The sequence below is a fragment of the Spermophilus citellus genome (assembly GCF_964194105.1).
Source record: "Spermophilus citellus genome assembly, chromosome: 5".
In the NCBI taxonomy this organism is placed as follows: Eukaryota; Metazoa; Chordata; class Mammalia; order Rodentia; family Sciuridae; genus Spermophilus; species Spermophilus citellus.
The window spans coordinates 4829853-4856659 of NC_138186.1; the positions used below are offsets into that span (position 1 = coordinate 4829853).

General features: G+C 46.1%; 1 protein-coding gene across 13 annotated transcripts in view; it reads right to left on the bottom strand.

Annotated features, from left to right (window-relative positions):
* LOC308649264 (uncharacterized protein) overlaps nucleotides 1-26807 on the bottom strand; it is a 305971-nt gene that overhangs the window by 41803 nt on the left and 237361 nt on the right. For 10 of the 13 annotated variants that reach the window (XR_014022058.1, XR_014022059.1, XR_014022060.1 and 7 more), the window contains one exon: nucleotides 18803-19092. The exons of 2 other annotated variants lie outside the window; for them this stretch is intronic. The gene's annotated coding sequence lies outside the window, so the exon portion shown is untranslated. Of the gene's footprint in view, nucleotides 1-16571; nucleotides 17657-18802; nucleotides 19093-26807 lie in introns of all 13 variants that reach the window. One more of the 13 variants, XM_081294907.1, reaches the window with a different exon arrangement.

Genomic DNA, 26807 nt, shown 5'->3' on the forward strand with positions numbered 1-26807 from the left:
GCTTTCCTTAAAACAGACTCCATTTGGATACGGAGAAACTTTTGACCATGTAGGGTGACGAGAAGAAAAATGGGAATGAGCGAACTAGAAGAAAAATTGGAAGTGTCCACTGCTGGACAAAGATTTTTCAAAAGATTCTCCCGCCGGACTCACATGGATTTACCATGGATTTTGGACTACATGAGGTTATCTTATGATAACCTCATGATGTATTTTGCAGCTTACTGTCCTAACTTTCCCTAATCTTCATTTAAAACTGAGTTTAAAAGAATTTCACATGGATCTGATGCATGATCTTTGCCAAGCCCAGAAACTTTCTTTAAAGTTGATGTTTCAGCCTGAATTTGTGAGGAACAGATTTTAATTGATAGCCTTCACAATGAACAGCCACATGTCTAGTGTTATGACTCCTCCTAACATTTCTCTGGACCCCTGCTCTTGTTTGGCTAATTCTACCTAAGACATACTTATTTATCACCTTATGCCAAAATTTAGAGGAAGAAGTGCTCCTGAACTGAGTTCGCAAAAGGCAGAGAAAAATGCAGCCAACCAGCTACTGAACAAATGGTAGTTTCCATCTAATTCTCTTTCGAATTTGGAGAGAGGACAAAATGAATTTGTGATGCAGTCTGGACCCGTTGGTGATCCAGAGGCTGACAACACGGAACACAAGTATTCAGCATGGCACTCGCTTCTCCCAGGCCACATCATCAAATGGGATCTCAGAGTGCAGCATCTGAAACCACCGTGTCCTTAGGGGTCCCACAGAGTCCTGGCAAACCCTCCCTTCAGCCCACAGAGGTCTGGGGAACGTGACAGGGGTTAGGGAAGCCACCATGCTCTTTCCTGGCCTCACACCTCTGACAGGAGCAAGGCCGGGTGCAATCACCATCAAGATGGGCGCCATATGAGTGCAGCTGGATACATACAATCTCCAAGAAGACTTCACATTCCATGTTACTGAGAAAAAAAGAAGCCATCAGCACGGCCTCTTAACAACTCCATTTTTAAAATTAGTTACTGTCAATGGCAGTGGAATGGCATGGTATTTTAGGACTTCTCTACACTTTTAGAGTCTCAGCTGCACAGAATAAAACCCTGAAGGAGTAGAAACCCAGACTCCGACATCAGTGACACAATACTTCCCTGACCACACTTTCTTCTTTCTGCCTTCTTCCAAAAATGTTGCTTAATGCCTCCTCCTACACATAATGGTGTGAGCCAGTGTTTTCCAAACACCATGACACAGAAAACTAGCTGTTCACATGCATCCTGAAAAGCAAAGACGTTGTGCTCCAAGTGAGAGAGAGATGCCATGCTCTGATTCTTCCTCCTTGGGAAGGCACAGTGTGTATTAGCACATTCAAGACCCTGAGAAGCCCAGGGAAACTTTGTGAACTGTGACGTCGCCTGCTCAATGCATTTTCACAAATTCCTAAGTGGGGGTACACAGACTGCACGGCACAGGGTGTGCGAAATGTTCTACGCCAAGCTCAGCATTCACGATTTAACAATCTGACTCCAGTGACCCTTAATCCTGTTCAACAACATCCATCGCACAGTGGACCTTATGCCTCAGCTTCCCCTACACAGCAAACCTCTCCTCCAGTCAAGTTCATCTCCTTGGTTTCAAACAGAGACTTGTCCCACCATTGGGATCAGCACTCCCTCTTTGAGGATATCTACACAGAATTATTTGGCTCAATTTAATCCCTCAATTCTTGAGATAAAACCCCGCCTCCTCCGAGACTCCTCCAAACATCACCTTCCCTTTCCTGAATATGCACTTCAAATAGAATGGTGCTTGTGGGGGACTTACTCACTGCCCATCTTACAAGTCCTCATTTGCTGTACGTACACTGGTCGCCCAACTTCAAAGAACTGGCTGAGAATGGCTCTGAGCTATTGGCTTCTGCTAGAAATATCTAACACAGGGTATTTTGCTCGAAACAGAGCAGATATTCCATACCTAAATGTAGACCAATTAGGAAATCCATGCCAGTATCCACCCAAAGGTATTTCAATGCCACACACATAGCTTTCAGAATTAAATTACCAACTGACAATAGCATGACTCAAAAATATGTTAAGAGCTGGGCACATTTTATTTACTGGAAAACCTTCTGTCTTAGTAAAGAATAAGAACTCAGGTTTCCAAATTGAAATCTCAAAGGAAACCTTTAAGATTAATCAATGTACGTGGATTTAGCAGGCAACATGCTCAGCCCTTAAGAACCACCCTACCATCTGTGATAACAGGATTCATTCCTTACTGTCTATTCTGCGAGTCAAAAATCACCACTTCAGACATATTTGGGGGGTATGTAGAGAAGTCTTCCTTTACTCCCTGTCCAAGACAGCCATGGGAGGGGCCTCCGATGACACTTGCCTCTCCAAGCGTGGTGGAAATGACGTGGTACACCCATCCCTACAAACAGGAGAAGTTCACCCCTCGCAGAGGCAAGAGATTGTCATCGCTGGGCGATCCAGTAAGGAACCTAAATTACAAGTCTGATGTGACCATCTGTGGAAGTGAAGGGTGGGTGTCACACTGTCATTCACAAGCCCGAATTTGCCACGTTTTTATCTGCACATAGTTTTGGCAAGGTATACAAGATGAGCAGGTCATTCAGAGACCCACTTTGAATACGAAAAACATCAACGCTTTCCTCTCTTTCCTGGATCAAAGAAAGAAGTTGCAAAAGAAAATCCAGGTTTTAATAATTCTTTCCTTTAACACATTAATGAATGCTTTATGGGATAAAGAGGGAGCATACATTTTTATCTTATTATAGCTTTAAAAAAAAAAAAACCCTTAACACATTCACAAGTTCTTTCATTACCAAGTAAATGTAACTTAGTTCAACAAAGACTTAAAAGGTGTCACTTACGGAAAGCTCTGGAACCCAACCTGCTTGCTAAGGCTCCCTACAACACACGCTCGCTCAGGTGGCTTCCTTTTTACCCTGGGATTTCATACTTCTTTCATGTCTTCTGAAATGCCTTTTTTTTAACCGTTTTGTTAGACTGACTTAATCTTGTGGTCATTAATTGAACATAATGATTTTCACCACTGTTACTCCACAAGCAAAGCTCACCCCCATCCTGCCCTCATCCTTTAAGGACTGGCCTTTGGTGTGTGATTGTTGATGTAAAGTGGAAGCAGCAGACTGGAAACGGCAAACTCAATCCAGATTCAGGTCAGTGCTGCGGCCGCTGCTCTCCCTCAGAGCCCGGCCTGCTTACTCCCTGAAGAGCCAAGGTTGGGGTAAGCTATCCGGAGGGATGGCAAACACACAACCCGAAAAACCTCTCGCACTATGGCCCGTGTCCAAAAGCTTCTCATCACACATGTAGCCTACGGAAAACACAAATACACCCAGAGTATTTCTCATTATAGGCACAGTGAGATATGTAATGGAAGGTGGACGAGTATTTATACACAGAAAAAGAAACATAGGAAACCAGGCATCTTCCGCAGTGAAATCGGGGGGTGACTCTATTATTAAAAATGAGACCCTGGAATTTTGTTTTGGTCTGATTCACATCCGTATTTTATAAAAATGCCTAAGTTTTTTTTTTTTTTATTTAATGCAAGTGTATTTCAATCACACCAATCATCAAACATAAATAATTAATGCAAAAAGTGTTGGGTGTGCTGAAGCACCCCAACTAGCATTTTTTAAAATTTATTTTAATCAGGTATATATGGCAGCAGAATGCATTTTGATTCATTGTACACAGTTGAAGCACAACATTACATTTCTATGGTTGTACACGATGCTCACTCATATATGTACCCAGGGTAATGATGTCCATCTCATTCCGCCATCTTTCCTACCCTCATGCCCACCCACCTCTCCTTTGCCCCATCAAATCTCCTCCATTTTCCCATGGCCCCTCATTATGGATCAGCATCCACTTATCAGAGAGAACATTAGGCCCTTGGTGTTCTGGGATTGAAAAATGCCTGAGTTTTGCAGGAAAGGTGGTGGCCTATGGTGCTAACCTGCCCAGAGGCCTGGAGAGCACACCCCCACGCTCCCCAGGAGGCTGCCCCTGTTATTTCCACATGGCGATGTTTCATGGAGATAATCACCAACAGGTCAACCTCCAACCAAAGGGCCTCGGCGTTTTTACCTCCTATTAAATTAAAGAGAACTTAAAGGCATTTAGCTCAAGTTCCTCTCCTTTAAACATGTCTACCACAGAAGAATCTTGGGGATATAACTCCCCAAGTTTGAATTGGACCCCCAACTGGTTCATCTTTGGATACAAAATCACTGTTGTTCCCTCTCAGAGCTCTGAAGCCCGTGGATTCGGTACCGGCCAGCAGTTCCTGCAGTCATCCAGGGACGAGGGTAACTCCCTCTGGCCACCTTCCTGGTATCTCCATCCTCCTGCGTAACTGCTGCTCACTCTGATTGCTGGTGCAGACCCCACAGCTGGCCGGTGGACCCTCTGATGGCTAAATGAAGGGGGTCTCACACCACTTCACCTCGCTCTGTCAGGGTCACAGACCCCAATTTTCATAATGAGTCACTTCAGAAATGCATGTGGTTTTTTAAGTAATCAAGGAAAGAATCACTAGGTATTTCTGGGATAATTCTTCCATTATTTAACAATCCACTCCGACAGCCCGCCTAGGCAAATCCTGAAGGCGATCAGGTTTGGAGCGGGCTAGGCAGGTGGCACTCTGGAATCCTGTTCTAGATCCTCTTTCTGTATCCCAAACACCTGCAAAACAGCCATGCTTTGACCCCTTGCTTCCAAGAGCCTCGCCCTGACGTCCATCCCTGTCCTGAACCCCTCACTGCAGCACATGCCTGGCTGGACACTTTTACCTTGAGCTAGACCACGGCTTCTTAAACTCCAGTGATCTACAAACCCACTCCTGCTCTGGTGTGGACATGGTGTGATCTCCGAGGCCTCCTGTGTTGGGGGCATGGTCCCCAGTGAGCGATGTTAAGAGGTGGTGGAACCTTCAAGAAGTGAAGCTAGATGAGGGGGAGGCCACAAGACAGGACTCCTCCTGGTCACTGTCTGGCTTCCTGTCTCTGCATTCAACCCTCCTGCACAGTCTGTCTTTGTGACGCACCTACCATGAGACCCTCACAAAGCAAGCATGACTTTAGACCTCTAGAATGGTGAATTAAATTAACATATTTTCTTGGGCCGGGGTTGTGGCTCAGTGGTAGAACCTTGCAGGAGTGAGGCCCTGAGTTTGATCCTCAATACTACATATAAATAAATAAGTAGAATAAAGGTATTGTGTCCATCTACAACTAAAAAAAAAAAAATTAAAAAACACCTTTTCTGTATAAAGAACTCAGCCTCTGGCACTTTATTATAGTAACAGGAAATGAACTAATATACTCATATTCCCAGTACTGACTTAAATCACAGTCATCACTATCAGGGGAGTACCTCCATAGTCACCAAAATCCATAGATGCTCAGTCCCTTGTTTGAAATGGCAAGGTATCTGCATATAACTTACATTCATTCTCCTGAATATTTTGTCATTTCTAATTTCTTATAATACCTAATACAATATAATGCTACCTGAGTAGTTGTTATACTGTATAGTTTAAGGAAAAATGAATGACATGGGAAAAAGTCTGTACATTTTCAATACAGACTCTATCTTTTTCCCCTGAATATTTTTAGCCTGCAGTTGAACATACAGATGTAAAATCTGTGGCTATGGAGAGCTGATTATATTTTATTACATTTTCAAAATACATACAGAAACACAACAAGGAATAAACTTCTTCTGCTTATAACTCCCTTACAACTAGAAAATCAAAACAAATGTAATTTAAAAATTCAAGAATAGCTCTACAAAAACCCAGAATTTAACAATACTGACTGAATGCAACAGACGAGGCTTTGCTACAACCGATTTGCCCCTTGTGGCGTGATCTTGGTCAAGTCCTTTGAGCTGGTGGGCAGCAGGATGGCTGGATTCTCCTATCACTTTTTCTATTAGACCTCTATCAGAAAATGAGGTCAGCTGGCTAATGTTGGGGGGAAGCCATCATTTACAAATCCACCATGAGCCAGAAACAAAGACCGGTCCTGAGAGGCAGGCACACCGTAAACACAGGTGCTCAGGCCTCCGGGGTTGACCTGGTTATAAAGTTGCCTTCAGAGGATTCAGAAGGCGTTTCTACCAGTTTATTATTGTTGTCAAAATGAAAACCCGACGTTGACCTGTTCTGGTAGACAAGTCCCTGTGTGTAGATGTGCGGCAGTGAGGGCTACGGAGCCCCAAAGGCGACACTTCTTCCCCTACTTGCAACCCAACCAGAGTGCCAAGGCAATGCGGTGCACCCAGCCCTGTCTTACTGACATGGCTCCCGGACTGCCGAGGCCTGCGGCCGGCCTGCTGGACCCTTGGGAAACAGCAGTGGGCAGGGGAGTCACCACTGGGGAGGGTCGGAGCGCATGGCCACGTGGCACCTCCACACAGGCACAGCAGATCTGAGGCATGGGGGGAGCCCGTGCCCAGCCGAGCCCACGTGTGATTGCCTGTCACCCTTCCGTGGCCAGGCCTGAGCACCACAGGGTCTCCTGCTGCAGAAGCCGGCTCCACCCATCCGACCACCTCACCTCCCACTTCCTGGCCTGCATGGAGAGACCAGAAGGGGGGGGACCTGAATGGGAGTGGAGACTGGAGAACTGACCGACAGCAGTTACTATGTTTCCAACCTTAATTAGCATGATTGTGGACCAATAGCATTGATACTTCTTCCAAACCCTAATTAGCATAAGTTTGGGCCAATAGCCATGACCCGAGTGCTCTCTAAAGCCCCAAACTCTTCCTGCAGACACAACTTCCTGTTGAGGTGCCTTCTGCCTGGCAAGTGGGTTTTTGTTTCTGTGGGTCACTAAATCTTGACTCTTACGCCTGGTTCATTCTGGTCTGTGTGTTTCATTCTTCAAGTTCACCAAAGAGCCTGGTAGAAAAAGGAACTGAGGGTGAACTGCTAGGGTCCGTTGCGGCATTGGGGGGCACGGCCTGTTGTTAGGAGCTGCAACGCTTCTCGGCTGCAGAAGGGGAGAATCGAGTTTCATCTTAAAATTCTGGCTTTCACTACTAAGAATATTCTGCTCTTAAAAAGAAGCTCTTGGAAGAGGCCAACGTCTAACTTTAGGATCACTGTATTGGAGCCAGCTGGAGGGAAAGAGGGGAGAGGGAAACCGGGGAGGGGGTGGTAAGGCAAGGGGAGCCACTGTGGAACCTTCTTTTAAAGTGCCAGGCCTCTTCAGAAAAAGATGACTTTCCTGGTGTCGCTCAAGAACGGGTGCTCCACAGGTCCACAGAGTTACGCCCAAAGAGCTCAAAAGCAGCAACCCTCCCCAATCTTTTCTACCTGCCTTTGGAGAAAGCACAGATTTAGTCCTACAGCAAGCAACCCCGCAATGACAAGTTCTGCAATGTCTTTTGCTGGTACGGCCCGACCCTCAAAGGCAGAGAACGGCTTGAGCTGAAGGCAAAGCAGAGAGGTATCCATCCCTAGGAGGATGCTCACAGTCACACTCGCAATGTTCTAACCTCAGGCAGCAGGAAACAGCTACGCTCTCAACAAATGGAACTCACCAGCCTTTTCCCAGGGTCTATCAGGTGAGACTTATTCTGGAGCCTACACCTTTCAGGAAAACTACACTGCAGGGAAATCATCACCATCAGCAGCAGTGCTGGTGATAATAACAGCTCGCATGTGTAGTGCCCGGCACAGAGGATAGGAGAGCTACTGAGATTTTTTTTTAACCTCATGACTATGAAACATGTAAAATTACTGGAGAAGATAGTGACATCTATGACATTTAAATATTTATAAAGAGCTATTCCTATAACCATTAAGACTGGAACCCTGGGAAAGTCCTTACCATGCTCTGACACAGAAGGGCTCAGTATGACATATAATCATCCATGTACAATGGACTTGTAAAGAACTGACTACGTGCTGGGCCCCGATGGCACATGCCTGTAAGCCCCCCGGCTCCGGAGGCTGAAGCAGGAGGATGGTGAGTTCAAAGCCAGCCTCAGCAATGATGAAGCACTAAGCAATTCAGTGACACCCTGTCTCTAAATAAAATACAAAATAGGGTTCGGGGTGTGGCTCAGTGGTCCAGTGCCCCTGATTTCTATCCCTCACCCCCTGCCAAAAAAAAAAAAAAAAAAGAATTGAGTAGATACAAAACTGTTTGTGACGCAGGAGAGGTTGAAGGGTGTTCTTGTAAACTACCGCCACTAGTTTGCAAGGGCTGCTCTGTGAGAATTCCGCAGACGGGCAATACGTGACCGTCGACAGTAACCCACGGACTCAGGGCTCTGGAGGCTGGACTTCTGAGAAGGTGTGGCAGGCAGGTTTGGTCTGAAAGTACTACTGTCTTCTGATAGCTGTCCCCTAACTGCCGCTTTCCAGGACGGCATTCAGACGGGAACCCCCCGAGGGCTCAGGGCAGCTGCCCCCTTTTCACTGGGGCCACAGCTCCAAATACAGCCCCACTCTGGGGTTCTGGGGGTGGGACTTCAACACGGGAGGCCTGGAGAGAAAGCACTCAGGTCCCAACACACACCAGGAGGACAGAAGACATGCCCCCCCCCCCCCGCGAAGCCCCCTCTGTGGCTCCCTCCAGGTCCCACTCCCTCCACGGCTCTTCCAATTGCTATCCTGCACTTGATGATTTTACCAACCACATTTGCACATTTTAAAAATCTTATAGAACCATTTAAAGCAATAAATTTCCTTCTAAGCAGAGCTTAGGCCACACCTCCTACAGATTTTGATATATTGGCTACACATAATTTCATCATTTCAAAATGTGCTCTGGTTTCCCCTTTGATTCCTTCTCTGGCCTATGGGTTACAGGGAAGTGTGTGGTTTAATTTCCAGATGGGGGGGTGTGTCTTGATGGCTTTGTGTTATTAACTTCTAACTTTGCCATTGTGAGAGAAAATCCTTTGTATGATCTCAATCTTTTTTAAATTATGGAGACTTGTTTAATGGCTCAGCATATGGTCTTACATTCGGAATAAAAATAATAAAGTTAATAATAGCATAATTTAAAAGCACAGGTACAGCCACTGTGGCTGTTGACTCAAAATATTATAGGATTACTGAAGCAAATAATAGCAAACTCAAAGTTTTTGTTTGTTTTGTTTGTTTTTTAGGTGAAAGTCTGATTACCACTCATGGGAAAATGGACAAAGAATTTATTTTTAGGAACCCAAGGATTCTTTTTCACTCAAAGTGGTAACAAAAAGATGTTCAATGTTACAGTCATACCCTTTCTTTGGAAGACAATCCTACACAATTTCCAAACCAAATATTAATCGCTTACTTTATTTCTAGCAATTAAGAGAGTAGTAAGAGAGATTTTTAAAAAAGAGTTTAGGACTTACCCTGTAGCAAATTGAACTGAATAGCTATTTGACATTTCCTTGAGAAATGTCCAGAAAAAGGGGATTGTCTAGCCCCAAGGCTTATATTAGAAAGACAATATATAGTAGATATTCAAGTCACTTTTTCAGAGATTCCCAAGTATACCCTAGGAGAAACAAGCATATAAAACTACATTTGTGTTTCTAAAAAGATGGTAACCTAAATATATATATATGAAAGTTCCAAATGAAAAAATACTCAGTTCTTACTGCCTTACTTACTTTAGGGAAACCATTTAGTTAAGCACATTTTCCTCCAAATCTATTTAAACCCTGAGATTCAGAAGTAAACCTTATTTAGAGGACTTTCTTAGTCAAGGATTTGACCTACATAAGTTATATAAATCAAAAGCCAGGCAGCATCCTCCAAGGCAGGGGCCAAAAGCGGTTTAAAATTGTTCAGCCTTGGGATAGATAAACATGAGCCAAAAGAAGTATAAATTTTCCTGAATACATTGTATCACACAGCTAAGCAGAGAAGACATTCAATGCCTAATTTTCAAACTTTTAAAGGGAATTTCCCGTGAGTACCCTGGAGCTGGGATGCCCTAATTCTGGCCCCATTCACGGCCATATTTATGTGCCAGCTGTGACCTTTTCAGATAAGACCCATGGATCCAACATCTGGGGGCCGCTGCCTTCTAACATGCTCTGAGTAACACCGTGTACACAGAGCTGTGGTCTGACCGGATTCCTGCTAGTGCAAACTTTCCACGGGCCAGCCTGTGTTAGGGAGAATTCTCCTTTGCAAAGACCCTTTTGGGCCACTCCCACTGAAATCCTGTCTCCGAGCCAGCAGAGAGCCTCATGCACCAGGTCGTTAACTGTACATTTTTCAGGCATTACACCAGGTTTTTCTTATACAGTTCCCTATTAAAATGGTTTAGATTCCAACCCAAGCCTTGGGAAACAGAGCATATCGGATCTTGAGCCCTTCTACAGCATCTGCAGTGGGACCAGAGTGTTGTAATGACATCGTCTTATACTAGAAAGAAGCGAATCCTCACTCTAGGAACCAGGGGCAAAGCCTTTTGTTACCATGGATTGCAAAATATTCTTGGGACAATTTTGATTTTTATAAAATTACTCTTGGCCTTAGCCTGTGGTTACTTTCCTATCATATCACCACCTTTATGGCTCATTCTTGTCAAAATGACAAGGGAGAATTGATTTCTTTTGGTGCGGTATCCTTACCAATGGAAACTGCTATGCACTGATTGACAGGTATTAGAGGAAGGAACTATCAATTGATTTGAAATAAACAAAGCAAAATCTCTACTTGTGACTAGCAGTCCATAAAGACAGCACTTTTTCATCAGTAAATTTCTTTAAAATTCATGAAGAAGCCCAAGTCAACATTCCCTCAACTTATTAATAAATCACAGCTTTATTAAAGCAATTCCCACTAACACAGCCCACATTAAAGGCCACAGTCTGCAGGGTCATCTTAGTGATAAGTAAAAGAAAAGCAAAAGTCAAATGGAAAACATCACTTAGAGTGACACGGTGATGCAGTGGCAACTCGGAGGCTCTGCAGTCAGGAGGTCTAAATCCAAATTCCAGCTCAACACTTGAAGACTTTATCAAAGCTGTCAAGAGGCTGTTTACTCATCTCCAAATCTGCAAACCCCCCCTCCCCGCCCCGACGAGTAATGGACTACACTGGGTGCAAAGATGCATTTAATCGTATTTAAGAACACACTTCCAAGGCCTTCCCAGCACTTTCTAATCATGAGCCCATGGCACGGCGGCTAAGTGCCAGCGACCACCTCGTCAAGAACAAGAGAGCCACCGGAGCAGCCCTGTGGGGGGCACCCGGACGTGGACAGGAGGGACTGCTCTTCAGTTGCCTTCCTTGTAAATACTGACGGAGAAAGAGAACGAGAGGACTGGAGATGAGGGAAAGGAAGGTCCCACTTTCAAGAAGACAAGAAAGAAAAACAAAAAAGGAGAGTCCCAACCCTCCAGGCCACCGCGGCTGTTGCTGTTGATCCTGGACCAGGTTCTTGGCAGCACGTTCAAAGGACGGTTTGTGACGGCTCCAGAGAAGCAGGCAGCAGTCCAGGCAGGCGGCACGGGGTCAGCAGGGACAGGGCAGAGCCTCTCCTCCTCTGGCAGGCGAGCAGCCCGGCACACCAGGGAAATACAGTGGCCACCGCATGTTTGGACGTGAGTGGGGAATGTGACAAGGGCTCTCATGACAACTTAAAGGACAAGATTTTAAAATGCAGGAGGATGCCAGTCCAGTGGCCAGAGGGCCAACAAGGCCTGCTGTCGGCATCCAGTGGTGGGCGGTCTAGGGAAGGTCCCTAGGTGGGGCCTTGTCCCGGGTCCCTCTGCGTCAACTTTTTATTTTTTAACCAAGGACCTGGATGAAGCCTGAGGAATATCTGTTCAATATCTGTTCAATATTCATGTGAACAATTAAAATCCAATATCTGTGCGGTGCTTTATCCTCTCCCTTCTGTCCCCACTGTCTCTACATTCAGTGTCCCTGACCCTCACAGCTATTCCAAAGGGAGTCAGGACGTCCACTCTTCCATTTTGGAAACGAGGAAACTGAGACCCAGGGCAGTAAAGGATTCGTTTGGTGTAACAAAGCCAGAAAATAGCAGAGCTGGAATTTAACCTCAAGTCTCAAGGCTCAACTTTACATTTTTGACCAAAATCTGAGACAGGCAACAACCAGAGATACAAGATTCTAAATAAATAAACAAATAAATAAATAAATAAAAATCTTGACAAGCAGAAGGGAGAAGCAGGATCTGAGAATCGACTTGGAGCAGAGCACCGGAGTGCGGTCCCTGTTCACACGGAGGTCCTGAAACATACCGTCTGACTTACAGGATGGCAAGTTAGCTCATCCCACCAACCTGCATTTTGTAATTTAGAATAAAAAGGATTATAGTTCTCCCTTCTCTCTGTAGGTCACAACCCACTGGGTAAAGAGATTTATCCAGCAGATGTGATATTTACGATCCTTTCAACCCTGGGGTTCAGTGTTCAGGTGTAAGGTATATGATGGCTAAATAAACATATTTTAAAGTGAATGCTAACAGCTCCATCATATGATCACTATGACATCACACAGGGAAATAGATCAGAGAGCCTAAATCCCAGAATGCCAAGTTTATGGAGTAGTTATTTAAAAAAAAAAAGTTCACAATAGCCATGTATACACCACACACAATCTTAGCACAGACTCCCGACCACAGGGGTCGCATCTGAACAACGTATCCAGCACTACTTGGAGTACAATATGGAAACCCAAGGGACATTCTGGACACCAGGAAGCAGAAATGGTGGCAACCATTCCCAGGCCTTCGCTGCTCTTCACCCTCTCCATGAAGTTCTGCCCAGCAGCATCTTTGGAGTCCGTGCAGAAGGAGATGCCTGGAGGTCGCTTGTGTGCAGAACTTGTGGACAAGTTTTCCCAAGGGACCTGCTCTCCCTTCTCATTTTGACTAAGTGCCAAAGGGCATGGATTTCCAAAGGCAGGAGAAACTCCATCCAGCCAACCAAATGGAGGGGTATGGCAGCCTACCAAGACGGCATCAGAAAATAGGCAAGATTCTCCAAATAGCGCAGGAAATCCATATTTAAGCATATGCTCCATTTCCTATGCCAATAGCTTCTAAACTTGTCAACCTGTGCCTGCCCTCTGGCATCCAAACAGAATACGCTAGCTCGATTCTACTTTCGTACCAAAGTTCCTTCTAACTAATTCACAGCTACTAAACTTTTGCCTCCTAATATCCTCAGAACTTTGAAAACCACTTTACATGGTACCATCTTCTGCTGTTCTCATCTTGAAATGTCTCCTCCTCTTCTATTTCTGACTCTTCCCACGAGTTTCCTTGTTCCCAGCTTCCTGTGATCAACACCCAGGGCGAAACTCATTAAGTAAACAGGCTGCCCCAGAGGGGGGCGGGAGGAGGAACTAACTAAAACCCACACCACCACACCCGCTGCTCCCTGCTCCGGGTGTTTCTCCAGGAGGGGGAGGCTAACAGCTTACTCCGGAGCAGTTCAAATACCTCCTGCTGGGACCTGGGCAGCCTCTCCTGCCATATGCACCCGGTCACCAGCCAGTGCCTCTGAATGCCAGCGAGAATCTGCAGATTAATGCCACTCCTCCCAGCCGCAGACCTGCCACGGCTTTACTCCTTTTAACATTATAGGAACGCATCTCAGGCCCCCAGTTTACGGTCTGTGCTGATTTTCCTGATGGCAGCCTTACGCCCACCAAGACAGAGCATCCAGACAGCAACCCCAAGGGCAATGTAAGGAGAGTTTTCTGATTATGTCATCCAACAGGAAGCCTCACAGAGACTCTGGGATTAATGTGTTTTCCACTGGAGCTGGGCTGGAGGCAGGCCGGAGGGAGTCACTGGAACAGGGTGAGGGAGGGAAAACTGTTGGTGGAGGTGGCCTCTGTCACAGGACAGTTAGAGGGGCCACTCACAGGTCCCCGCGTCCTCAGGCCTCTGAGCGAGCAGATTCTGTCTGCAGCAGGGAGCAAGCTGTCTGAGCGCACCCCACCCAGAGCAGCTCTAAGCCATGGCAACGTTCTTGCTCCAGATGGCATGGAAAATAATTTATAAATGACAAAAGTTCAAGGAGTGTGTGCCAGCTGTTCAGCCCCAGTTCTCTGGCCACCCACTTCATAGAACTAAGAGCTTTCAATCAACTCCCGGTTCTCGGAGGGCCTTCAAACGGCCCAGAACATGTGTACAATATGTTCTCAGAGAGAAGCTGGCCAAATAGGAAAGATTAGAAAATCAAGAGACATAAAAATAGAAAATAGAAATATACACTTGTTTTGTCCCAAATCATAATCCCCAGCAGGGACGAGGAACAAAGGACTTGGCATTTCTGAAGCCACACCATGAGACCTCCTCGTAGCCTCCCAGCTTCCTTTCCACGCAATGAGAAGTATCTAGAAGCCCAACGATGCCATTTCAGTGACCAACGATGCCATTTCAGTGAGGGGCCGTCAGCATTTTGCTGTCCTCCTTCGTTTGCTCCGCCACATCCTTATATTCAGAAAGTATCTTGGCTCGGTTAACCGAGGGCCAACTGCCACTTGGGAACCTAGCACCCCTCCCCACCATTTTACATTTCCGTTCTGAACACCTGAGCAAAACAAAACTTTAAAAGACCACCCTCCTGCAAAAAGAAAGACTTGCCTCCCCTTTCTTCAGGAAGAGTGACGCAGGGGCTGTTCGAGTCCTGGGAAACCACTGGACCCAGAGGTGAACAGAGATGATCGTACCAACTACACCCTCCAAGCTATTTAAAAATCTAACTGGCCGAGGCAGCAAACGCAGCCTAAGCCACTTGCCACTTCCAGAAGAGCCAATCTCAAGCACGGCAACCACCGTCGCTTAGGTGGTAATTCAAGCAGAGAGAACTTAGGCTCGTCAGTGTGCTGAGGTCCATCTGCAGGACTGACGCTGGCAGGCACTCTTGATTGACTACAGAAGCTTGCTAAGTCTCAGCCCAAGAGAGCTCTGGGGGTGGGGGACAGACTGTGAAGGATGATAAGCAGGAGGCTGAGATTCTATCACTGGAGGCACCAACCCACCCACTCACTGCCGCTTTAGGCTTTTCCATAAATAGCTCTCTTAAAGGAAGGCTCATAGGAGGACTCCGAGGTGATGTGGTTGTGACATACATGGGGGTCTGCTAAAAGAGAGAGAGAGAGAGAGAGAGAGAGAGAGAGAGCTTCATGATAAAACTTATACTTATAGCACACCATTTTAAGTGAAGATATTTATAATCGCAAAAGATGTTGAAGAACAATCAGAGCCAGCCGAATCAAAATAACAAAATGGTTCACCAAATTCATTTTTAATCTCACAGGAGCGCTTGGTGGTGGCCTGTTCTTTTAATACCATGGAACTCATTGTTCAGTTTGTACATTGTCTTTTATGTAGTGTTCATCAGTGAATGAGAAACAGAAGAGTTAGGAGAGAAAATGGATCAAGCAATCCAGAGGAACACGGAAACCAATCATCTTCCATACTTTTTAAAACACATATATTTTCTGTGTTTCCTAGCTGTTACTACCGATAACAAATCAGCAATGCAGAGTAGAGGTTTTCTTAACAAGTAAAGGCATTTGGACACCAACCCAGAGCTGGGTAGCAGATAGAGAGATCTGGCAAGCATTAAAATTATGCTGAAGATACTATGAGGATTAAATTTCATACCAAAGAAATTGTATTCACTGTGCAAAATATCTCCAGTTAAACAGATTATTCAAAACTTGGGACTGAATACATTCCATCAAGCTGTCAAAAAACAAGGCTCCATTGTCTCCTTTCTTTGCCTTGAGGAACTTGGACAGACAGCGACCAGACAGGGCTCAACTCCCCGGCCCGCAAGGGTGAATTTCTAGAGGACAGTCTCCTGTCTGCAGAGTGAACTTCAAACAAGTCGTTCTGTAACTTCAGACTCCCTGTGTTCGATTTTTTACTAAATTAGTCTGAGTTTGAGGCTGCTTCTCACCCAGTTCATCCATCAAACGTATAACCCATCAAAACCAGCACCACCGTCCGTGTCTTTAACAAAATGATAATTATTTAGAACACAGAGTTGGAAACAAGGTAAAATTACAGTGGTCTTCGCCGTTAGGTGTTCTATGGCGCATGGCATAAGCAGCAGCCCTCCACACTCCGTACCCCAGATCCTATTCCAGCTATGAGGTCTGGCGGGTGATACCCGATTCATAATGTTCTCACCCAAATAAACAGAGGATCAAAAGCAGACCATTAAAACGACCTAGAGCACCGCTGTCCCGCAGAACTTTCTGCAGTGATAGAAGTGCTCCGGACCAGCCTCTCCACCCTGGCTGCCCCGCAACCACGACACCAAACATCTCAGCTGAGGCTACCGCAGTGGAGGAACCGAAGCTTCAGTCCACTGTGATTCTGTTTCCTTAAGGACCATCATACTGGATACCAGGGCTCTCAGAGTCCAAATTGGTAGGAATAAAAAAGCGACCACTCAGGTCGGGGGTAGAACAGTAGTAGAGAGATCTTGTCAGCCGCGAGCAAGGCCATGGTGTGATCCCCAGGGCAAATAAAAAAAAATTTAAAGGAAAAAAAAATTACCATTGAACCCTGGCTCCAAATAATGTTAAGATCCTGAAAGAAAAAAAAATTGAAACTAGAATTACGATCTATCCTTAGAATAAGGCAAAAGATCTAAAGGTCTGCATTTTAAAATTTTGCTCAGTTGATTTTCTGTAAACTAGACTATTTTGCACACCACATTAGGATCTAAAAACAGGCAAGGAATTGTGTTAAAAATGGGAATCAGGCCACCCCATGAGTATTCAGGAAGGTAAAGTACCACTGAAAAAAATATTCATTTTGCTCTGTGGGTACTACTGGTCCTTGACTTTAAGAATGGAAAGCTGACAGCTCATGCCTCCGTCTAGCACTTCACAATCTGCATGCTCATACCTTGACAGACACAACAAGGAGCTGATCTTGTCAGGTGTAAACAGTGTTTTCACACTTCCTGTAGATGTTCGCCTTCGGTATTATTCAACATTTAATTAAGTCAAAACACCAGCAAAGATCTGGCTGTGAGTTTCAGCACCCGCTCTACGTGACCCAAGTGACAGAGACAGAGGTGGATCCCCACCCTGTAAATGGTATTCCAGTCCGACACCTGGCATTGGCAGGAATGAACACAGTGCCAGCAGCCCAAGCTCAGTGGTCACCTGGACACATTGGTCAGGCTCCACAACCCTCCTCTGCAGGCCAGTGGGGAAGCCACATCTCAGTCAGCCTCAGCTGGCTTATCTGACTGAAAAATGGGGATAACAGGACGACTCAACGCTCCGTCAGCCCGGGGCAGAACGCCCTGCGTGCAGAAAGCAAACAGTAGGTGTACGCTCTACTAACCTCAGGAGCATGATGAGATTATCTTTGTCCATTTCAAGTTACAAGATCTCTGATGCAACCCCCACCCAATTTCAACTCATTCTTGGCTCTGAATGAACAGGGAAAATCTTATTATCCAGTGTTTTTTTTTTTTAACCACACAGGACAGGTGAGGCTCAGATGCATCCTGTCCAGATACTCAGGATGATGTCGTCTTCAATACAGAGAAGGAAACAGCCACTTTACCCCAGCAGTCTTCCAACTCTTATAAACATGCTCAGATGTTACCAGACACTCGTTTTCTTCTGCAAGAGAGATTAATGAGGCAAGAAGTGCCCATGAAGTCAAGATTCTAAAGCATGATAAGCTGAGGGGACTTCAGAGGCTACGCAGTCTATGCCCTTGGTTTTGTTTCTTGGAACCTGGGCTCTAGAGGGTAAAAAATGGACGTTAATATTTACTTAGAGGTCAGCAGTTCTGTGATCCTCGTATTGGTTTACTGGAGCCTTTTTAAGTGATGATAGCAACAATTACAGCAAATCATAATGTGTATGTGAAAATGCATATCGAGCATGGACCGTTATTATTAAGGGCATACGGGGTTTTACTTAAGACATAAATGGCCCAAGTCAATGGCTTGAATAAACACAATGGTTTTAAAAACATTGTTTTTTAAAAAAGCACAAAAGATAAATGTATTAGTCTGTTGGATATTAAAGACAAGTTCAATGCTTAGAACTTCATTGCTTTAGTTTCTCAGCAACTTATTTAGAAATCGCACTCATATCCTTCTCCTCTTCAGTAAGAACCTGAAACTACCTTTGCACTTGCCCTAAAGGGGGTGGGGGGTGGTCCCGGTGTTCGCTCTGGAATCACGACGGACGACTAAGTGCCATTTGTACAGGGCAGCCTGGACTCCCGCGACCTCCCAGCCTGTCCCGCAGTGGCCGGGTGGCACAGAGCACTTCTCAGCAGCACAGCAATATGCACACCATGGTGGGCCAGCAATGAGTGCAATGGCCGGAGAGTCTGGAGGTGGGCGGGAGGAGAGGTCGGGAGACATGGAGGCGATTAGGGCCTACAGGGTGGGCTGGCTCGATGTGTCGTCTCACTGTTTTAACACACTGGTCTTGAATGGGAGAGAATGGAAGAGTAACCAAGTGCTTGTTCTGTCTACCAAATGATAGAAAGAATGGCTTAGGGGATGCAGGTCTCCTTGGGGTTACAGGGACACAACAAGTGACCAGGAGAAACAGGTGAGGGACCCCAGTGGCCAGGAGGAGATGGAATCTGTGGTCACTCAAAGCAGAATAAAGAGGCCCGAATCAGGGGTGTAAATGCAGATCCAGGTCCTGCTGTAGGCTGAAGCAGGAGCAGGTTCTGGGAGCCCAGGGGACGGACACCAAGGTCAAGAATAGGGCGCCATAAAGAATCATCCCAGGAAAACCTACCAGATCCAATCAAAGGAAAATTTAACTCTGTGGCGTTGCTACATCTGTCCCCGAAGTCGTGACTCCTGGGTTTGCAACCAAAGGCAGCTTCTCTTCTCCCAGGAGGCCGCCTAGCTGGTGCTGGGCAGAGTCTTCTCCAGCTGTTTCCTGGTGCAGCTGCTGGGGATTCTGAATGGCTTAAGGGCTGGCGCCTCTGTGTGAAGGCTGAGTGTCCACTCAGAGGCCTGGAAAGGTCTGTCATGCTCTCAGTCATCCTGCGGCACGGGCCTTGCTTTTGTAGAGCTTATATCCTAGGACACAAGTAGGACAGGACACGTAAGAAATTAGCCAAAGAAGTGAAAGATAATGTCAAAGAGATTAAAGAGGCGAAAACATAAAAGTGACGTGCTAAGAGTGACAGGCAGGGCCCGGCCGGGCAGGGCCAGGTGACTTTGGACAGCATGACCAGAGAAGGGAAACCTGGGCTGAGAAGAACAAGGTGCTCTGGACACCCACAGCAAAAAGGAGCCTCTGGTGTTTCTTTAAAGCAAAACAAATGTTGTTTGAAGAAATCAAAGGGGAGTGGAATGAGCTAAGCTCTGGTTTGTGCCAGGGACCGTGCCCACCACCTGGCACTCATTAGGTCCTTAGTCCTCAGCACGGGTCTTGGGCTCCCTGTGACTGCTCACACTTGGACAGGTGAGAAGAAAGCCAGGTGCATGCAGGTGAGGCCAGCTGCCCAAGGTGAAGACAGAACAGTCACCTCCAAGTCTGTCCAGGGAGGGGTTGAGAAGCAGCCTGGAAGGAGGTTTGGTGAAGGCAGCAGCAGCCTGCGTGGGGGTGTCAGTGATCAGAACCCCACAAAGACAGAGGCAGGTGCTGAGGAAAGGCCTCAGAGCCAGGGGGCAGGCAGGACTTGCAGGTGAGATAGCGGCTTCACCCTGAGCCTTGGGAGAGGGCTGCGGACGCTCAGAGGAACATGGGGCTCAGAGGCTTTGGACAAAGACCGTGGAGTGCCTTCGATGTGTCAGCTGACTAGGGCAGGGTGGCTCGGAACAGCTGGACACTGACATCCTGACAGGTGGGTGGAAATATGAGCTTCAGAGGAAAGGGGAGGAATTACCCGGCCCTGGGCAGCTCAGAGCGTCTCTGTGCTGTCCCACAAAGAGTGTGGCATCCACGTTGGCTCCAAGAGCCCGTCCATCTCTCTCTAACCTCAGGCCACATGGAGCCACCCCCCAACATGACTCACCCCAGAAACACACAGAAACACACACACACACATACACACACACACACACACACCCATGATGAATTTAATTTTAAGTAATGGCCCTATTACACAGAGTCCAAAAAGACATGCAGAATGACATTCTGTTTGGATTCAAATGCATAGTGGTAAAATGCTGTGAAATCACGTGGGCTTCGTTTTTTTTTTTTTAAATGTTATTCAATTGATGTCATTAAGAGAGCAGAATTAGTCTTGTAATCATTCCCTTATGAGTTTGGCTGTCTGTCTTTAAAAAACGAAAGAGCACTCACTTCTGTCCCAAGCCATCTTATTGAGGGGGAAATTAGTTGAGATAAAGACCTCAAAAATCATGTCTCAATGTTCATGTGGGAAGAGGGAGAAAATACACGTCAGTAATGACTGCTGTCCCTCACCAAGCCAACCGCCCATCCGGAGCTCGGAATCCGGTGGCCACACCAGAGAGGGCCAATCCCTCCCCTCCTGCTTGGGCCTTCACCTGGCCTACCACCCCAGCACTCTGCTAGCATGCAAACGTGTGACTGCTGTTTTGTGCCAAGAACACTGTGAATTTCTGAAAGTCAGTATCCACCACAGCCACAACACAGGGGCACAGTTGTGAAAAAGACCCAAACTCGAGCTCACGGCATTATTAACCAGAAACCAAGAAGATGCTCAGGACATCATTTTCTCCTTTCTATCTTGTGACTTTAGCCATTGAATCCTCTTTGTGAGCCGCAGAAGAGTCCAGTTTTCCTAACAAGCAGACCTTCCTTTAACTCCACAAGGGAAACCCGCAGAAAGCCAGCCTGTCGGGGGACCGTGGTGTGGTGGACGCTGCTTGTTGGCAAAGGAAGTGGACCAGGAATCAGACAACGTGGCTCACGGTGGACTTCTCCCCTCTCTAACTCTGTGACCCTGAGGGCTCATCTCACCTCACTGAGAAGGACTGTCTTATTTACAGTGTGTTGTGGTACCTGATAATACCTTTAAGTATTTATCTGGTATTTTGTACCAGAATGAATCCGTGAGCGAGGAGTATTGCTACATTCACACCTGTTAAGACCTGTCAAGTTCTATAATGACTTTAGAGCCATTTTATGAATGTCTGTATCATCTTCATCTTTTATGGGTTCCGAGGGCTGACAAGAATACTTATGTGTTTGTCAGCTTTCTGTTGCTATCAATGAAATACCTGAGAAAATCTATTTATAAAGACAAAATGTTGACTTTGGCTTAGAGTTTGGTTCCAGCCCATGATTCCTTGGCCCCACTGCTTTGGGACCATGGCAGGGCAGGAGAAGGTGGCAGAAGAAAGCCACTGACCTCGTGGCCCAGAAGCAAAAGACCATGTGGAGGTGACTGGAGCCCCGTGACATCCTTCAAGTGTATCAACGCAATGACTAAAGACCTCCCACCAGCCTCGCCTCCTTCGGGGCTCACTGCTCCCCAGGAGCACCCTGCCTGCAGCCATGCCTGGAACACGCAGGCCTTAGGGGACGCTGACCACCCACATGCCAGCAGTGTTCTCTCCCCATGGGGAGTCGTTTGTGCTTTAATAAGATACATAGAAGATGATGAGCTAAATGCAGAGCAGCGAAGCTACTGTTTTAAAAAGTGACTTTTAATTCACAAACGAGTATCACCCGCGTGAAAATGCGATTTTAGTTTGAAGCACCTAACACGTGTATTTATTTCAAAATTCATATGGAAAAGCCAAGTGCACAGACACCTAAGTCCACCTTGAAAAAGAAGAAAAATAAGCAGGACCTACTGTACCAGATGTTGCATTAAAATAACGAGCTTTATTAACAAGACACTGAACTCCAGTTTAAAAAAAAAAGACCAGGGGGTCAAAGTGTCCCCCCATGAACTTGAAGAAAAAAATCACCCTAGGAGAAAACAAAACTAGGTTCCCGCCAACCACCCGAAACACAGGAACTTAATGGAATGGGTGAAAGACCTAAAGGTAAAAAATACGATGACAAAGTCTACATTTAAAAAGGCAATTTTTATAAAAGATAGAGAAAAATTTATTTTGCAAAACTCCCAAAGTAAAATATCAATGAAATGAATTACATCCAAATTAAAGAGTTCTGTTTATTTTTTTAAAAAAAGAATATACTGGACAAAGTTAATAGAAAAGTGTCGGGTGTGGATGAGTCTGTGGTTAAAGTACAAAAGCTTCCAATGGAAAATTGTACAGTGAATTTAAGGAAAATTTGCATAAGGAAAAAAAAACATGAAATAAGCATATGAAGAGATAATAAAATTCATCAACAATCCGATGAGAGGAAAATAAAACAAAAAGATGTTTTACAAGCAGTATTCAGAAGTAGGAACACCAGAAACCTTACAATGCCGAGTACTGGTGGGAAGGTGGGTATCTACCCCCCATGCTGCTGCTGAGGACTGAGTAAATCCTCGGCGAAGCCTTGGGGAAGTTACTTGCATACACATCTGAGCTGCGTCCACATGCACCACGGCCCAGTGAATCGACTATTAGTCCAGATCCCAAATCAAATCCCCCCTGGTGCTTTCTAGTCAGGGATGTGTGCGGGGTGAGACAGAGACAATGCTGATTCCCAGCCCTGGGGGAAGCATGGGAGTAAAACGTGACTCGGGCACACTGTAACACCCTGGAGCGTGTGGATCCCATGAACTTGATGCACCCACAGCAATTCTGTGCACTTGGAAACAGGGCAGAGGGGAGGAAATACTAAGAAAGACAATGGGATATACAACTCATATAAATTAAAGTGCCATCACTATAAATTTAAAGTAGGGTGCTGTGTGCATTTCAGAACATGCCCACTGACCAGGGCAAGCACTCTGAATGGTCGGGCTCTTGAAGAAATAGAAAGAAGGGGAGTGTGTGTGCCTGCCAGCACTCACGGGTGCCCACTTGTGCAACCAGTAGGCCCCGGTGAAAGCAGGCACGGATGTATGTGTGTACATATGCGTCAAACAAGAGCCTCCTGACGTAGCACACTGTCGTTTACATGGAAGGTTCTCTTTTGATACTGACCTTTTCTTTCTTTCTTTTGGTTCTGGGGATGGAACCCAGCAGAGCATGACCACTGGGCCACATTCCCAGGGTCAAGTTGCTTAGGTCCTCACTAAGTTGCTGAGGCCGACTTTCAGCCTCTCCTCCTGCCTCAGCCTCCTGAGCCACTGGATGACAGGCGGGGCCACCCCATCCAGCTCCTATTTCTTATTTTTTGACGCTGATCTCTGGCCTCTAAATCGGCCGTCTGACCTGCCAACGGGTTACAACTTCCCACTTTAAAGCCCTGATGCAGACAATCATGGGGGGGGGGGGGTGCTGGCGAGGTGCTGGCGCAGTCACAGGAGCGCCCCACACTCCCCCCGGAGCCTGGAGTCCTCAAGGACACTGCAGGCACCGGCAGCAGAGCTGAGAGGAGCCGGTTCTCAGGCAGCCTTCTCCAGGGATTCCTGTCCCTGGAGTTGCAGGGGGCTGGGACCGCTCCGTCATGTGACGCTGGCCTAACAGGCACTTCCGGAGGGTGAACTTTTCACCCCTACTTCAGCCCTGCCTTGTGGGACTGAGGCCAAAACTCGGGCAGGAAACAATATGCCAGTTGCTAAGACACAAAGGGATATTTTAAAACATAGAGGGACACTTGAAAGCATTCCTTAAACACACTAAAATGAGACGTAGAACCGTGAAAATAGGATCCTTCTCTTAGAATCAGAAAGTTTGCCAACAGGGTTGCAGTACGAAGGTCCTAAATAATCAAGTGGAAAAGCCCCAGGACAGGAGTGGGTCACACAGGCGCAGAGAGAGCAGGAAGCTGTCCGAGGAGGGGGAGACGCCAGGCAGGAGATCAGAAGAGTCCACAGGCTGCTCCCAGCCCTCAGTTCAATAAACAGAAATTAAATGGACACAAGAATGTCTCCCCCAAAGCAAGTGACTGTCAGCTTCCGGGGATAGCTCCAGGTCCTCCTTCTAGGAGAAGGTCTGCCCAGAAGCACATTTTGGGGACCAGTGCTGCAAACATCCATTTTTAAGTGGTCTGATGGACGTGGAGAGTGCTGAGCTAAACAGGGCTGGACACTCCTGGGGGAAACGAGGCTTGTGAAGAGCTAGTACTGGACATGGGTTCTCTCGCCACAGCTGTGCCCACGTGCAGAGGTGAGGAGGCACGCGGCCCTGGTGGTCACCCCGTCTGCAGCCACCGTCAGCAGAGGAGAGGAAGCAGCACGTTAAGCCCTACCCCAGCTGCCTGGAGGGCCACCATTGTAGAGGGGTCCCCGAGAGCCAACCACCAGAGCTTGGGTTTGAAGGGGATCCACAGAGGATTAAGTGAGGCGCTATTTAGAACAAAACAAACCAAAAGGCTATAAAGAACTATTTTCCATAGAATCCCCAAAGTGACCTGAAGAAGAAGGATAATCCACATATGGAAAAGACTGGCTTTGATTCGGTAAGGTAGGAAAAGGTAGAGAAGTAAATACATGGCCATGCAGGTAAAACGGGAAGGGACTGAGGCCAGCCACAGGAAGGAGGGCAGGCGCAGAGGAGCCAGACTGGGGGTTTAATTCATTTGCCAGTTTATGGTCCTTAAGTGACAGGTGATCCCACAGTACACATACCACACGGGAGACACTGACCAGCCACTGTTGCAAAGTCTCTTTACCTGCACATCGGCTCACCCCACAGCTCTGGAGGGCAAGGACTGTCCTTTTTCTGCCCATGAAGAAACAGACATCAGGATTAAGGGGCAGAACCGAGACTGGAAACTAAAGCCGGGGCTTCCTGACTTCAAATTGTCTTTTCAGGAAGCTTACTTATTCCAGAAGTAAACCTAAGTGAAAACAGATGAAGCCAAAAAAAGAAAAAACCCTCCATTTAAAAACACACTAGAAGGCTGGGGGTGTAGCCCTGTGTCCACGGAGCGCACGCCGAGAGCAGGCGAGTCCCTGGTTCTGCACTGAAAAACAGAAATGAACTAATTAATAAGAACAAACACAAAAATGCTCAGCTCTGGAAAAGTATCCGTGTCAGAGTCACGGTTTTGAGGTTGTCCTGTGGTTATTAAGGACAGTATCTTTGGGAAGTTGGGTGAAGGTACGTGAAAACTGTGTGCGACCTGACTCATGACCTATCATCAGTTTATAGAACAATGGGAATGGATGTTTGGGAAGGTTGTATAGTAATTTCTCTTTGGACACCTGTAGGTGTGCCTACAGGTTTTGAAGGCTAGTTCTCAACTGTCTGCAGAGACCTAAGGTGATAAACCATGCCAAACCCCTTCTATCCCTTCAGCTCAATAAGCTTCTCTCAGGTGTGTCTTACTGCATGGGGCCGTGCTCTGTCTTCTTCACATTCCTTCTTTGCCCACCACCTTTTGCCTACAGATACCAAGGAGGTACAGCTACAGTCACATCCAAGTTGAACCCACCCAAGAGTCAAAGCCTTCATAAGGGCAATTTGGTCACAAAATGTATGCATTTATCCTACGAATTCTTAAGCTACTTTTTTTTTCAATAAATGGGACAATTTTGAAGCAGCATTTATTGAATGCCTTCTTGTCAATAAATTTACTATCACAACATTATGAAACAAAAAAATACCAATTTTACATAGAAGGAAAAATAGACTATGAAAGACTGATTTGCCAAAGTCACACAGCTATTAAGAGGCAAAATGAGGATTGAAACTCAGATCTCTAAAGATAATACACCTCCCATGTACCTCTGCTCTGCTACACATTCACTCCTGTTCAAGAAACATGGATTGTATCCGATACCCACCAAGTTTTAAAGGCAGAATATCCATTCAACGCACGTTCACACATTTTTTTTTTTAATTCCTAATATTCATTCCTGGCTCCTATTTAAAGAAAAAGTTGGTTCCTAAAGCTGAAGAAAAATCCTAGAAGAACGAAAGAAATGCAAGTGTATTCCAAGCAACGTGTGCACGCTCAAGTGGGAGACCGGAGAGGAGCTGCTGCCAAGTTCGTTTTGGCCCCATTTGATACTATCTCACTGATCTGAGTCCAACTTACATTTGTTTCTCTCCATCTTTGCCTCCCCCACTTCCTCTGTATTCCAGAAGCATATAAAAAGCATAGCAAAGAAGCTGGGTAGAGTTTCCAAGAGCACTCTGAAACACTGTCCAGTACGGGAGTGGCTCTCTGGTCCCCGAGGAGCTGCGTTCCAATCAGGAAGACTCTAAGCACCTGAAGCAGATCCTTACGGGGCCCCGCGTGACAAGAAACAAGATCATCTAAATATTGGTTGTACAAACAAATGTATTTGGGGGAGAAACAGTTAAAGAGAACTAATTAAACTTGCCTTTTCATCTGTACTGATGCACAGGACATTGTAATTTCGTGTGATTCAACCTTCAAGCTGGATATACTTTTTAATTCAAACTTATATGTTAAGTCTGTAATTACATTTAATTCTACTTCCAGCCTTTGTTCCCCAGCACTGATTCCTATCTATTCAACTCTGGTGCCAGTGAACCTCAGATTTCTTATGCTTAAAATTAAGCACCATCAGAACTAAGCATTGTTTTTGAAGGTCAGCAGACTTCATCACGCTGACCTTGACTTCCCTCCACATTTGGGGGCCACTCTACATAACTGGTTATTTTATAAAAAGAACACCTAGTTTGCACTCAGTCTTGCTTTTCAAAGGGTCAGTGAAAAGGTGGGTGCTTGGATGGTCTTTTTGTAAGTCACCCTACCACGTTCCCCATACGGTGAGATTCAATGGCACCCCCAGTTCTTTCCTTACAAACTTCCT